Source organism: Dermacentor andersoni, chromosome 1 (assembly GCF_023375885.2).
Source record: "Dermacentor andersoni chromosome 1, qqDerAnde1_hic_scaffold, whole genome shotgun sequence".
Taxonomy (NCBI): Eukaryota; Metazoa; Arthropoda; class Arachnida; order Ixodida; family Ixodidae; genus Dermacentor; species Dermacentor andersoni.
Window position 1 is genome coordinate 307,252,013 of NC_092814.1, and position 14,658 is coordinate 307,266,670.

Below are 14,658 nucleotides of genomic sequence, written 5' to 3' on the forward strand. Positions count from 1 at the left end.
CATCGGTGTACCCGCCGAAATGCAAGACGTTCCTTCGGTAACAAAGCGTTCAGCAATGAAGCGGTAACTTCGGTAACAAAACGAAGCAACAAGTCTTTCAGCGCGCAAGCCCTGGGTTTTGCTACGATGCCGGTCTGCTAGTGCACCGATGTGTTGGTGTGGGTGTGTGCGTGCCCGTGAGTTCCCCCCTTAAATACGCCTTTGGGAAGTATATTAGGTTGTATAAGTAAATTACGCATGAGTAACGGCAAAACGTTGTGAATCTTGTGAAGCGTTGCGAACAAGGAATCAGCCCTTTGGTCAAACAGGAAAGCAGCAAACATTAAAGACGCATGGTGTGCCAAGCTGCAGTTCCCCACGTGGGTTTGTTGTAATGTTTTGTATTTCACACAGCATTTGCATGGTGCCCATAAATTATTTTTGATTATATAAATGCTGCACTGCGTTCTGAAATAGCTAAAGGCTCGACATAACAACTATACTGAAAGTTTTACTGCAGCAAATGATGCAAATACGAGGACATATGCTATGAAATCGGTGACATCATACATGCGTACCGGTGAAAACTTCCTCACTTTCCTACATTTCGTCATTTTCCTACCAGAACAGTATATTTCTGAATAAATATTTGGCATTCTACCCCGCGACCTCGTGCTTAGCAGCGCAACGCCATAGCCGCTAAGCAACCCGCGGCGGGTTGTCTGTCCCGTGTGGTTTTTCCGGTTTTCTTCTTTGCAGAGCAATGTGCACATTCCTTATGAGGTTTTGAGGAGTATAAGTACGCATGCGAGAACTGAAAATAAATCTGTTGAAAGTTAGCGCTGTGTGTTTGTCTAACTTGTGGTGCCGTGTTCGTCTAGAAGAAGTAGAACGCACCACATATACAAACCCACGTAGCATTCTTTGTCGATGAAAGTGTCGGAATAAAATTTAAAAATCAATCAGTGAACCTACGTACGTGTCTTAATGATCTTCACAGACTTGTAACGACCGTTCGAACACGCCATTAACCACGCAGAACAAGTGGTGATCTTCAGGCGACCGTAAAAGAGAACGGGAGAAAAACAAGTAAAGAGAAAACAACTAATGAGAATTAACAACGCGTGCACTCGAATGAGAATGTCAAAGTAACTTAATGGATGCCTCTTGAGTGCGCAGGCTCTCATGAGCGTATGCCAAAGTGACCTTCAACTCTTTTGAACCCGCCTGCAACGCACACATTCAAAATCATTGAAACATTTGTGTATACATAACTTGCACACGCGTCACTTCCGGCGGCTTCCGTGACTGCGTTCGCCATTGCCAGATGCCAGCCGATCTGGCAGCCGTACGGACCCCCGGCTGTTTACGCGTATTTCCGTATTCCTTGTTTTGCTCGCATTAATTCCTATATGCGCAATGTGTGGTTGCCGAACTAGAATCGTGAGTGCCAAGAGGCCCAGCCCTCGGACCGAGTTTCTGCAAATGAGAGATCGCGCAGAAAACGTGGTTCCAGCATTCTCAGTTGATGAAACATGGCACTGCATTTTGGGTGCGCCACGAAGACAGCTGGTGTATAGCTCCGGCATCCGCAAGACGTGAATGAAACAGTTGTATGGACTCTTCAGTAGGAGTTAGTAGCACAGCTGGCAGGGCTTGTGGAGGCACGTTGTTGCGCTTTCAACACCTAGCTGCAGGTGAATCGAGTTCATTCTTTTCTTCCTCTTCTTGAATGACGATATGTATGTGTCTTTTAGGTGCTTGGGCTGTGTGCCAGGGCAGTTGGCTGGGAGTGATTCATTTCTTTTTCTGTGCACGTTCTCGTTTCCTTAAGCGCATTTGTGTTTGTGCAGCAAGTAGTGAAGCACCGTTGTGCGAGTATGCATCCCCTGCATCTGCAATGCAGGTGCAGCGAGATGTTATAATGCGGCCATCTGTGTTACCTAAGCACCACACTTTTATGTCTGGCTCCAGAAGCCGCTCAGAATGGCTGACCTGATAAAGGAAATGTTGTTTGGAACTAGTTTTCGAAAGTTGTGTTTGGTTAATCACCTCATCGAGAAGCTTTATACTGCGGTGTACAACAGCTGCGGCATCTAAACGTGCAACCTGAACTTAACCGTTGGGTAGGTAAGAAAGGTTGCACCACGTTTACATTTAACTGCTATGAGCACAGGCTTAGTAGAAAGACTGAACTACAACATCAGATCACGCGGCAGATCGGCTACGTCTGAACGGAACCGTAGAATAAAAACGAGGTATCTCGCTGTAATTTACTCTTCCTGGTGTGCAAAACTGTGTTTTCATTCGTCCTTGCTACCTTACCTCGCCGAGTACGATGACGCGCTCCGACTGGAGACGCATTTCTGCGATGTTCTGCACCCAGCCGCTCGTGAAATAATTATGTGCATTCAGCGATTTAAACGGACTTCATCTACTGCAAAGTAACGTAGCTGTTCGACAAAACCAAGTAATTGATTATGTTCACATGCGTTGTGGCTGACAGTTGCTCCACATCCGCAGTTGCATCCGCACCGACTCTGAATGTGTAAGGGTCAACGCCGTCTCAGAGTTTGGTTTTCGTCTCGTATCGTACACGCCAATGACAGGCGCGTTTTACTTCACCGACAACGAGCAAGCGATACAAACGTTCTACCAAGCAATGGCGGTCGGTCGGTGCAGACGATGGACGTGACGTCACGTACAAGGCATGTATTATACTGCGTGCACTAGCCTATGCCAGCGGTGTTTTTTCGTAACGGATTCATTATTAAGGTCGTCGAGTACATATTAGCAAACACGGGCCTCTTAAGGTGGGTCACTTAATTGAAGGGGCGTACATTGTTTCACGCGTCGACTCCGAAACGCCCATATAACCGGCAATGCAATTATTTAAGCACGCAAACATGCCCGATCTTCTAAGACAGCACGGTAGCTACACAGCACGAGAAAACGTAAACACGAGGCAAGGCAAAAGACAGGATTAGCACTCCCTTCACAATGACATTTATTACACAATAATGGAAAGACAAAGAACGTAAAAAAAATAGCACTTACTACAATACTTGTTGCAATAGGCTGCAAAGCAAAATTTCTGAAACTTGATTTCCGCAATGGCAACGTGCGCATAAATCGAATTTGTTCGAAAGTAATAACCTGTGAAACTTTAATTTCTCACTTGTCAAACAATAAAAAGAGGAGAAATTTTTGTCACATGAAGAAGCTAACGTGCGTATCGATCCTATTGTCTGTCAGCATTTTTTGTACAGCGAAGCTGTTACGAGCTACTTTCCACACTATCGTGCTCGCGTGTAGAAAAAAAATCCCGAAAATAGTGCAATGCAGGGTCGACCCGCGCCGTAGGTTACGCGGGCGTTAAGCACGCCCCATACGTGGACCGATACCGAGGATAGTACAATCCCGGGTCGACACGCGGCGGAGGTGCAGTTCGCCACTAAGGGGGAACTGCACTGTACGAAGCTTCGCTGGTGATCCTTCTTCACAAAATGGAAGCGCACTGAGTTTGTCTTCGCTTTAGTTGTCAGGCGCGGCACAGAATAGATCAAAATTTTCAACGAGACTTGACAGTTCAGTGCAATACCGAATGTCAGTTGTCACAATCATGCACATACTAATACACCCATGAACATCACGTAGCACACAAAGAACTTGACAAAGTAGCGACAAACACATCGAACACACATTGCACACAGCCATAATAACACAGCTATAAACGAGGAACACCTCTTTGCACAAGATTAGGACTCGCGGATCTTTAGGCTCGCTACGCTATATCCGAGAAAAAGAACACCTAAAAATAACTTCATAGATCCAATGTTAACACATTGTGCCAACTAACCTTTCGACATAGATAAGAGCAGGAGAAGCGACTGTGCCGCTTTTCGCATCATACACATGTCTGCCATTTTTTGGACATATGGTTCAGTCTGTTGGGGTCAATCTATCAGTACAAACATGTACCTATTACATGCGCGTTTCACACGCTTTATGCCACAAGGCAAGCTTTGGAATTTAAAAGAAGATCACATGTACGAGTCTCATGATCACAAGTTTAAAGCAGTCTACATATTCTAAAGTTAGTATAGGCACGGGGTTAAAGTAGTCTACAGTTTAAAGAGTTTCTACAATCACGGGTTTAAAGTAGTGTACACCAGTCTGTCCTTTACAAAAACCTTTGAAGGTTTGTACGAGGCGCTAAAAATATGACACAATAATTCGCGCAAGCTGCTTTAAGAAGTTTTCACGCCGACTTTGACGAGATTTGTTGCATCTACAGCAAGAAGTTACAGTAGTAGAAGTACGTGTAAACAATTGGATGCCCGTAACCAGGCATCCAATTTTTGAAAGAATTCTCAAAATTGTTAAATAAAAGATAACTCAACTATGAAGTTTATTTACATCAAACCCAAATAAAAAACGATATCACAAGTTTGTAAACTGTACCTAATAACACAACTGCACAATTCTGATACACGTATTGTATAGCGCTCTTGCGCAGCTATTATGCAATTTCACTTAAAGGGTAATTTATGTATATCGTTCGTCCGCTTGAGCCGTTTTATCAGATGCAGTTTAGTGAACTGTGAATTCTGTTTTTGGCGCAGTTACGGTATTTACACTTCGTGTCTTTATTCAAATTGACGATTTTCAGCAATCTTAAGGAAACAATAAATGAAGCACTAAATCAAATTCTGCTTCCTAGAGCTGATAGCCTCCCCGCCCCTCCCAATTAACTTTCTCAACTGCAACAAACTTCACTCAAATCGGTCCAGCCTTTGCCTCATAAAAGCACTTCTGCGTTTTGCATGTATTTGAAGAGAAAATCCTAGTTAGGTCACGGGTTTGATCACGGCCCCTGGAAGTCGATTGGGCGGAGTGCAAGAACATTCCTGCACTGTGCATTAGATTTACGTTAAATACCTTCCGGTCGTGGATATTAATCCGCAGCCGCCCATTACGCCGCGCCTCATAATGAGATCGCAGTTTTGGCGCGTAAAACATGTTTTTTTTTTTTTTTTTTCGTTGTTGACCACAAGCTATAACGATTCCGCTTGACTAACCTTAGAAGGAACATCCTGAAAAAAAAAGTGAGCCGTGATTTTGTGATGATGCTTCCCGCTCAATTTTGTGCCACTTTATCATTAACCTGTCACAGCCGGCAGCCCCCAACGACAACGCGGGCGGAGCATCGCTCTGTCTTTTGACGAAGCTCGAAGAGCGAGAGGCATCGAAAAAGGCATCGCCACAAGTTCTCGGCCAAAATCGAGCTCGGGTCAAAATATTGTGCCGGTCAGAGCATTTCACCGTCTTACAATTCATAATGTTCAAGTAAATACAGTGCAAACTCTATCGAAACACTGAAAGCAAATGCAACAAGCGTCGTATGACGCGTAATACGCGGAAAGTTACGGCACTTTCGGACAATACAGAAAACTCTCACATCTCTTTTCGTCGCTTTCACGTGAAACTACGCAGATAAATATCACCGCACAAATAATTATAAATACAGCAAGTCCGTTGTAGTCATAATTTTCTATCTATGCTTTAGGCTTTGTTGGCATGCACGCACAAATACCCGTAGTTAAAGGTCTCGAATAAAAGCGTAGACAACGTACTGACAAATGTTAAGAGAAAGCACTGTTACTCCAGACCAATTCGTGTGACGGCAATTATCGCCTCTCCTTTTCCAACAAGTAAATCATGATCAAAATAAAGAACTCAGTAAAAGGCCTAACCATCTTATCCGTTGCTGAATCTTCACAACGAAATCCACAGATAACCCAAAGGCGAATATTTGTCTTGCCTAGAATGTGCAACAGATGAAACTCCTTTGTTTACAGCCGAGTATACCCCAGTCATGTTCGACCAATCTAAACAATAGTCGAGTACTACCGTTCCTCTACTACCAAGGGAAATTCACTTTAGAGGCAAGTTGTGAACGCTGTTTTCTTGCTTTTTTATAACGCGCTCTGGCGACAGCTAGTCAGTGTTCCCTGTTTCGACATCAGTCAGGACTTCGTCGGGGTGATTGACCCACTGCCTCTTTGTCGAGAAGTGGTGTTCCTTGCTGGTTCTCGCTTCCATGCTCAATTTCACACGCCGCAGTCGGGGTCACCAGTATTTTTTCCTAGCTTCGTGGGCACGTATTCGTTCATTTGGACTTTACCGGTCTCAGACTCATATAAAAACGCGCACTTCATATGGTCGTACGTACTACAAGTGCTGCATTGTGGGATCTACAGGCACAACTCAAATGGCCTATCGTGCTGCACTTCAGGCACATTGGTGGTCGCCCTGGGACAATAATGTGAAGCCTTCTTTCCTGGTAGTACCACAGGTATGGTAGATCTTTAATTTCCAATCCTTCCTTGAGGCACAGTAGAACGTAACGGGTGGCCGTTGCGCCTACTGTCAGGATTGGGGGCTCAATCCCATCGCTCGAGATCCGTTGCCAAGATTGGAGTCCGGCATGAATTCGAAGGTAGCTGGCCCATGCCGTCGTCCAACTTAAACACGCTGAGGACGTTGATAAAGGGAAGAACTGCTTCTCATCGAGAACGAGGAAAATGGGTTTATTTACAGAAATTAAATCAGTCTAACATGACTGCTTAAGAAAAAGAGTGTCAGTGCAACATGACTGCTCAAGAGAAAGTGTGTCAGTCCAACCTGACTGCACGAGAGAAGTGTGTCGAGCCTCCGCCCAACAGCCGTTTTTAAACCCTCGGTCCTCCGGCGATGCAAGGCAGCGAATGTTCGTTTCGTCATCGCAAAACTAGCCGCCTCCCGCGACAAGGTGACGCACACACACACACAAACACACAGGTGCGAAGGACTGGAGCCGACGACAGAGGGGAGTCGTTCCGCAGTGTCGTTTACGCCCACACACACGCAAACACACAGGTGCGAAGGACTGGAGCCGACGACAGAGGGGAGTCGTTCCGGAAAGCTCGGAGACATTCTGGGTAGCTCGTTGTCCCGCTGCGGCTTGCTCATGCGTAGCAAAATCAGGTTCGCGCTGGAGACCTCGGGCACAATAGTTCGTCCGTCGAACCCGTTTCGTCACAACGGAGATGGGGCTCGTGGATGGAGGCGGTTTTCAGCACAAAGCCCGCTTCTTCGAACGCAGTCTAGCTGCAGCGAGGGAGTGGGGGATGCGCGCCTTGTCCCCCAGTCGTAATTGGGTGGCAATTTTTCCTTGCAGCTCGCCATTCTTAACAGCGCCTCCATGGCCCGAAAAATCTCGACTGTCTAGCGCTGACAACCGCTAGGCAGGAAGAGAACGGCAGGTGGTCAGGGGGGGGATTGATGTCTTGGCTCGCAGCGACCACTTGTGTATTGATGTCACCGCCCCAAAACATCCAACAAGGACAGGCAACTGCAAAATGAACCCCACAACACGGCTCTGCGCCGAGATGACGTGCATTGGCTCTCACTTTAGACTCGCTAGGCTTCAAAAAAAAAACAAAACAACAGAAGTGCAGAAACAAAAAATGCTGGATTTCGCTATGCCAATTTCTGAAGCAAATTCCTGCTGACGAATTCAGCAATCATGGAGGGAATCCTGCTAAATGAGAGGGGATCTTCTTTGCTTAATAAAATTAGCACTAGTAACCCTAAAATTTAGGCGGGACCCTCAAACGCAGAATTCAAATTAGCCTGCTCAAACCATCCGCATTGCTATGCAACTTTCCCTTCTTATATCTAACGGAGAAGTTGTACTCTTGGAGAGTGAGGCTCCATCGGAGCAAGCGGCCATTTTTGTGTGACATTTGATTGAGCCACGTCAGAGGACAGTAGTCGGTATCGAAGATGAACTTCGCTCCGTACAAGTAACCCGACAACTTCTGTGCGGCCCAAACTAAACAAGCACATTCCTTCTCTGAAGCGCTGTAGGCTTCCTCTCTTACATTTAGTTTACGGCTGGCATAGAGGATAGGGTGCTCCTCGTTATCGTCGCCGACCTGACTAAGTACCACGCCCATACCTCTGTCGCCTGCGTCGCACTGAACTATGAATTCCTTTGTGTAGTCTGGCGCGCGAAACACAGGGCGAGAAACCAATAGCGTTTTCAATCTTTGGAAAGCGTTCTCCTTGTCGTTATCCCGGCGTACGTTACTCGGTGCTCCCTTTCGGAGGGCGTCTGTTAATGGATTTGCCATTTGCGAGTAATTCGGAATGTACCGTTGATAGTACCCCACAAGTCCCAAAAATGAACGAAGGTCCGTTTTCGTGCGCGGCTGAGAAAATCCTCCAATCGTAGCTATTTTCAGCTCCGCCGGCCGTCTCATGCGCTGACCGACAACATGGCCCAGATAAGTAACCTGCGAACAACCAAACCTACACTTTTCCGCTTTCATCGTCAAGCCGGCTTCTCTCAACCGTGAGAACACCTGTTTGAGGTGCGATACGTGTTGTTCCCAGCTGTCCGAAAAAATTGCCACATCATCAAGACAGGGCAAGGCGAACTCCTGCAAGTCTTTTAGGACAATATCCATTAACTTAGAGAAGCTAAACGGCGCGTTCTTCAGCCCGAAGCTGAGTGCGAGAGGGCGAAAAGTGCCTACAGGCGAGATGAATGCGGCATAGCGGCTGGCACTTTCTGAAAGGGGAACTTGCCAGTACCCCCGCACGAGATCTATAGTTGAAATGTATTTAGCAGCGCTAACTCTTTCAATTCGTTCCTCAATGTTGGGTATCGGGAAGAGCTGATCTCAAGTGATGGCATTTAACTTCCTGTAGTCAACACACGGACGAGGGTCCTTGTTAGGGGTTTCTACCAGTATTAGCGGTGACGTGTAGTCACTCTCAGCGGGCTCAATAACTCCTAACTCTAGCATGCGCTGTATCTCTGCCTCCATAATCTCTCTCTGTCTTGGAGACACCCTGTAAGGCTTTGATCTTACTGGTTCGGTTGATGTCAGCTCAATTTCATGCGTTATCAGTTCGGTTCTACCCGGCCGATCGCTGAATCTGTCGAGATATTCCCCTAACGCCTCTTTTAGCTCATCTAGCTGCTCGGGTCTTAGAGCGTGCGAGCTTACCGAGTGCTCGACTACTTCTTTTAAACCGATTTCAGAGTTGGAGGTCACCCTATACTCCTTAAACTTGGTACTAGTGCCATCCTGCTCTTTGATGGTATAGTTAACGACTCCTCTCCGCTCTACATACGGCTTCATCAAATTACAGTGATATATCCTCACTTCCTTCCTGCGACCGGGCATTCTCAAAGCATAGTTAGTGTCTGAAAGTTTGTGCAACACTTTAACGGGCCCGTCCCAGTGAACTTCAAGCTTGTTCTTTCTTGAAGGTTTGAGGATCATTACCTGGTCTCCGGCGTTAAACGTACGAAGCCTCGCATTCTTGTCGTAATAGAATTTGGCGTTCTTTTGAGCTACTCCCATGTTCTTTCCGACTAGTTCTTGGGTTGCGCTTAGCCGTTCCAGTAAATTTAGCACGTATTCAACCACTGTTGGACTCTCACCTCTTTCCTCCCACATCTCTCTTAACATTCTCAGTGGAGAACGGAGTGTCCTCCCATACACTAGTTCTGCTGGTGAGAACCCTGTCGCTTCATGTGGAACCGTTCGCAAAGCAAACAAAGTTGCCGGCAGACAGTTCTCCCAGTCCTCCTTATGCTCGTAACAGAGCGCACGCAAAACTCGCTTAAGCACCGAAGGCCACCTCTCTACACTGTTTGACTGAGGGTGATAGACAGAACTGTGTATTAACTTTACCCCGCACTTTTTCAAGAATGTGGAAGTCAGTGCGCTCGTGAATACTGACCCTTGATCTGCCTGAATTTCGGCTGGAAACCCAACTCGTGCAAACACTGTCAAAAGCGCGTCTACTACTTCGGTGGAACTGAGCTCTTTCAAAGGGATTGCTTCTGGAAACTTGGTAGCCGGACACAGCATGGTAAACAAGTACCTGTAGCCTGATTTTGTTTTTGGAAGAGGCCCTACCGTGTCTATTACAAGTCGTCTGAAAGGCTCTGTTATTAAGGGCACTATCTTCAGTGGAGCTTTCCATGTCCCTCCTGGTTTACCAGAACGCTGGCAGGCGTCGCATGATCTTACAAAGTTTTCTACGTCTTTGAAACAGCCAGGCCAGTAGTATTCCATAAGCAATCTTTCCTTTGATTTGTTTATGCCTAGGTGGCCGGACCACCCATTTCCATGACAGAGACTCAAAAGGTCCTCCCTATACTTAGTAGGTACGACTAACTGATCTAAAATCCTACCCTTTCGATCTCTGTAGTGCCGATACAATAAACCTCCTCTCTCATGTATCGTCACGTTGCGCCTAGCAATGCCTTCTTTAGCTGTGTCATGTAATTTAGCTAAGCTCTCATCATTCTTTTGCTCAGCTGCCAGGGACTCTTTATTCACACGCAAGAGCTGATCAAAGTTCTTTCAGGCCGGTGATAATAACGACCCTGTCTCGCTTGTGAGTGCGTCAGCTTGCTCTTCCTGCAGGCTAGAACTTTGACGCTCTAGTGCTACGCTCTCATTGAGCTGGTCAGCTGGCAGGTTCTCCTCAACTGTTCTTTTGTCCCTCGGGCCTAGCTCGGATTCGGGTATTGAAGTTATCCGCTTTTCTGCTTCCGCTGGAGGAGCTTGTGCATTTTCAGCCGAAAGCGCCGTGATCTTACGAGCTTGGCCTCGAGTCAACGCTTGTACTGTGCCCTCTCCCAGGTTGAGCCCTTTTTCGCGCAGTAACTGATTCGAACGATTCGAAAAGATGTAAGGATACTGCAGTGACAAAAATTTGGAAACTGCAGCCTCAATCTCTAGCTCCCCGAATGGTCCATTGATTTTGACTTTGGCCATGGGCAGACACACGCTGCGTTCTTCTACAACCTGTTTTATCCATGCTACTTCTCCGGTGAAGTCATCTACCGTCACGTAAGACGGATGGACAATGTCCATCGTGGCGGCACTGTCTCCTAGCACTCGGCAACGTTTTCCATTAACTTGCAGGTCGTGGAGATATGGACTTAAAAGTTCCATATTCTCATCTTTTTCCTCCACGTAGGAGAAAACTACGCTAGACTTCTCGCAGTTTACAGCTATATGTCCCAGTTTGTGGCATTTGTAACAGCGCATTGGTCTAAAAGATTCGAATTTTCTTTTCTGTTCTTTTTGTGCGGTTTCTCCATTAAGTTTCTCCTCGCTCTTTTCTGCGGGCTTTTCCGCCATGTCTACAGGCTCCGATCGTCTAGTCTGCGCACCCTTTTTGAACGGAAATGGTTTCCGCGGTCCATTTCGACCGTCCCAGTTTCCCTCCTCGGCGTTCAACTTTCTACGGGTTGCGTACTCCTCGGCTAATTCAGCCGCCCTTTCCACAGTGTTTACATTACCTCTGTCTTGCACCCACAGTTTCACAGCTTGGGGGATGGTTTTGTAAAACTGTTCTAGACACATGCATTCAATGATCATGTCTCTGCTGTCGTACGCTTCCGCGCTTTTAAGCCACTCGACTAGGTTGGCCTTTAAGCTATATGCAAACTCCGGATATCCCTCGCTATCTTTCTTGCCTGTGCTCCTAAACCTTTGCCGAAAAGCTTCCGCTGAAAGGCGGTGTTTCTTCAGGAGACTAGCCTTAATTTTTGCATAATCATATGCATCCTGTGCACTCAGTCTGGCGATTACTTCCGCCGCCTCACACGGCAACATAGACAGCAACCGCTGTGGCCATGTATTCGGGCCGAAGTTCATCTTTTCGCAAGTCCTTTCAAAATTGCTTAGGAACAAGCCTATGTCGGTCCCGACCTCAAATGGCTTTAATAGCCTGTCCATGCGGTACGATTCTGCCTCACTTGATCGTCCCAGAGCGCCTTCACCTCCTTGAGACAACTCCAAACGTTTGCTTTCAAGTTCAAGTTGCATTTTTCTTAACTCGCGTTCTTCTCTTTCCCGTTCTTCTCTTTCTCTTTCTCTTTCCCGTTCTGCTCTTTCTCTTTCCCGTTTCTCTCCCAGTCGTAATTGGGTGGCAATTTTTCCTTGCAGCTCGCCATTCTTAACACTACATCCTCATCCCAATACCACATGTGACCGCTAACGTTTTTAACAGTGCCAAACTCTTCAAGTGCTTCTCGTAGAGATTTATTCGAGATGTGAAGCGGCATCCAGCGAACCCTTATCAAAGCATCCTCCACAAGGAAATCAACGATAGCGCAGCAGGGTCTTTTCCCCTGCATCGCAGAACAGATCTCGCACAGCCTTAGTGGTCATCAATTTAATCAGCCATACTTTTCTGTAGAAGAACAGCCCGATACCTGCGACCTCGAGGTAAAGTACAAAATTTTTCATCGATTCCAGGAAATCCGAGCGCTCTTACGGACGCTCACTTGGGTAACAACGCCAAAAAGGCAGATCTCCCGCATGTCGGCAGGCTATACTCTAAAAACAGCTTCACCCTTTGGGGTGTATATTTGCCACACAACAATAATTGTCATCTGTCTTGCTTGCTTTTCCTTTCTTGAAAACCCTGCGCTCGTTACTTACCTGTCGAGAACGCTCTGTCATGCTGATAACCCGCATGCCGTTCGTGGCTTCGAAGTACCGGGCTCGCAGCGTTAAAGATAGGAAATGCGGGCAAGGCAGATGACGATTATCGTTGTGTGCTAGATATACGCCCCAAAGGGTGTAAACGTTTCTTAGAGCGTACGTGTTAAATAGTTACACCCTTTGGGGTGTATATTTGCCACACAACGATAATCGTCATCTGCCTTGCTTACGTTTCCTTTCTTGAAAACGCCGCGCCCGCTACTTTCCTGTCGGCAATGCAATGTCATGCCGATAACGCGCATGTCGTTCGTTACTGAGAAGTATCGGGATCACAGCGTTGAAGACAGGAAATCCGGACAAGACAGATGTCGTTTATTGTTCACTCTAGGAAAAGTTTACACCCTTTGGAGTGCTCCTTCTGCCACACAACGATAATCGTCATCTGCCTTGATGCGTTTCCTTTCTTTAACGCTGCGAGCCCGGTACTTTCCAGTAACGAACGGCATGCGCGTTATCAGCATGATAGCATTCCCAACAGGAAAGTACACTCTTAGGCAAAGTTACACCCTTTGGCTTGCCCCTTCTGCCACACAACAATAATCGTTATCTGCCTTGATGCGTTTCCTTTCTTTAACGCTGCGAGCCCGGAACTTTCCAGTAACGAACGGCACACGCGTTATCAGAAGGGGCAATCCAAAGGGTGTAAACTGTTCTATGCTGATAACGGGCGTGTCATTCGTTTCTGGAAAGTACCGGGCTCGCAGCGTTAAAGAAAGGAAACGCATCAAGGCAGAAAACGATTATTGTTGTGTGGCAGAAGGGGCAAGCCAAAGGGTGTAACTTTGCCTAAGAGTGTAGCGAGCGCGGCGTTTTCAAGAAAGGAAACGCATCAAGGCAGATGACGATTATCGTTGTGTGGCAGAAGGGGCACTCCAAATATGTAAACTTTTCTTAGAGTGTTTTGTGGCAAGATACGACTCAAAGGGTGTAAACTTTTCTTAGAGTGTATGCGTACGTCAGGCGCTTTATCACCTTGATATGAAGCGACCGATGGCTTTACCAGATCCTCTTCAGCAGGTGATGCGTAAGACGCGTGGCCATCTTGATCAGAAATGACCGATACGTTCAATATCTCGTCTTCTTTTGGAGGTGATGCGTCAGACGCTCGGTCATCATGACCAGGCACGACCGATGTCTTTAACATCCCTTCTGTGGCAGGTGATGCACCATATCCTCGACCATCTTCACCACACACTACCGATGGCTTTGACATCTCTTTGGAAGGCGATGCGCCAGATGCTTGATCATCTTCTCCAGACACGACCGATGGCTTTGATATATTGTCTTCTTTGACAGGTGGTGAGTCAGACGCTTGGTTATCTTGACCAGGCATGACCGATGGCTTCAACATTTACTCTTTAGCTGGAGATAAGGCAGACGGTTGGTCATTTTGACCAGACAAGACCAATGGCTTCAACAGCTTTTAGGCAGGCGATACGCCTTGACCAGACATGACTGATGCCTTTCGAGCGCTGCCTATGGAGTTCACTCCACTCTGATGCCACTTGCAGAATGGGCCCTCAGCTCATCAGTGCCAGCATGCGTACGAAACAGGGTGCGGGTGATGTCCCCATACAGCGCTATATCACCGCTCCTTCCCTTGGCAGTCACTGGAGTAAGCAATAATAAATCACAAACGAAAAGTGGCGTTGGCAGCATCACACCAACCCCTCTTGCTTAGACAAAAAGTGATTCTTCGCCAGGCACCCCATCCATCCCCTTGCGCTTGCAATTCGTGACTAAGCCGCGCAGCCGCAGCGTAAACAGTCTAATAGAGAGATCATATTGTAATAAGGATTTTACAGGGGCACACGGACACACGGACAACAAAAGTAGAAGTGGACAGGACGCGCAGTCCTGTCCTTAAAGGAGTTTTCTTGAAACCTGAGCAACAGCCTGAATCTGTGCGATGCCCTTCAAGAAAGGTATTATATGATCAGTGTAATGTTCCTTTCCCCATTCCCCCTCAGTACATGAGTTCTGCCCAGTTTGAACGATTCGAAAGCTTTGCCCATCCCTCCTTTCTTTCTCTTGTTTCAGCCGTGCACGTTTTACAACATTTCGACGTTGGCTACTGACAACGGAGTAG

The 14,658-nt window shown here is 46.9% G+C and overlaps 1 pseudogene; it reads right to left on the bottom strand.

Moving 5' to 3' along the window:
* Positions 1-10,928, bottom strand: part of LOC140219025 (uncharacterized) — a 54,051-nt pseudogene extending 43,123 nt beyond the window's left edge.
* Positions 10,929-14,658: the final 3,730 nt, after the last annotated feature.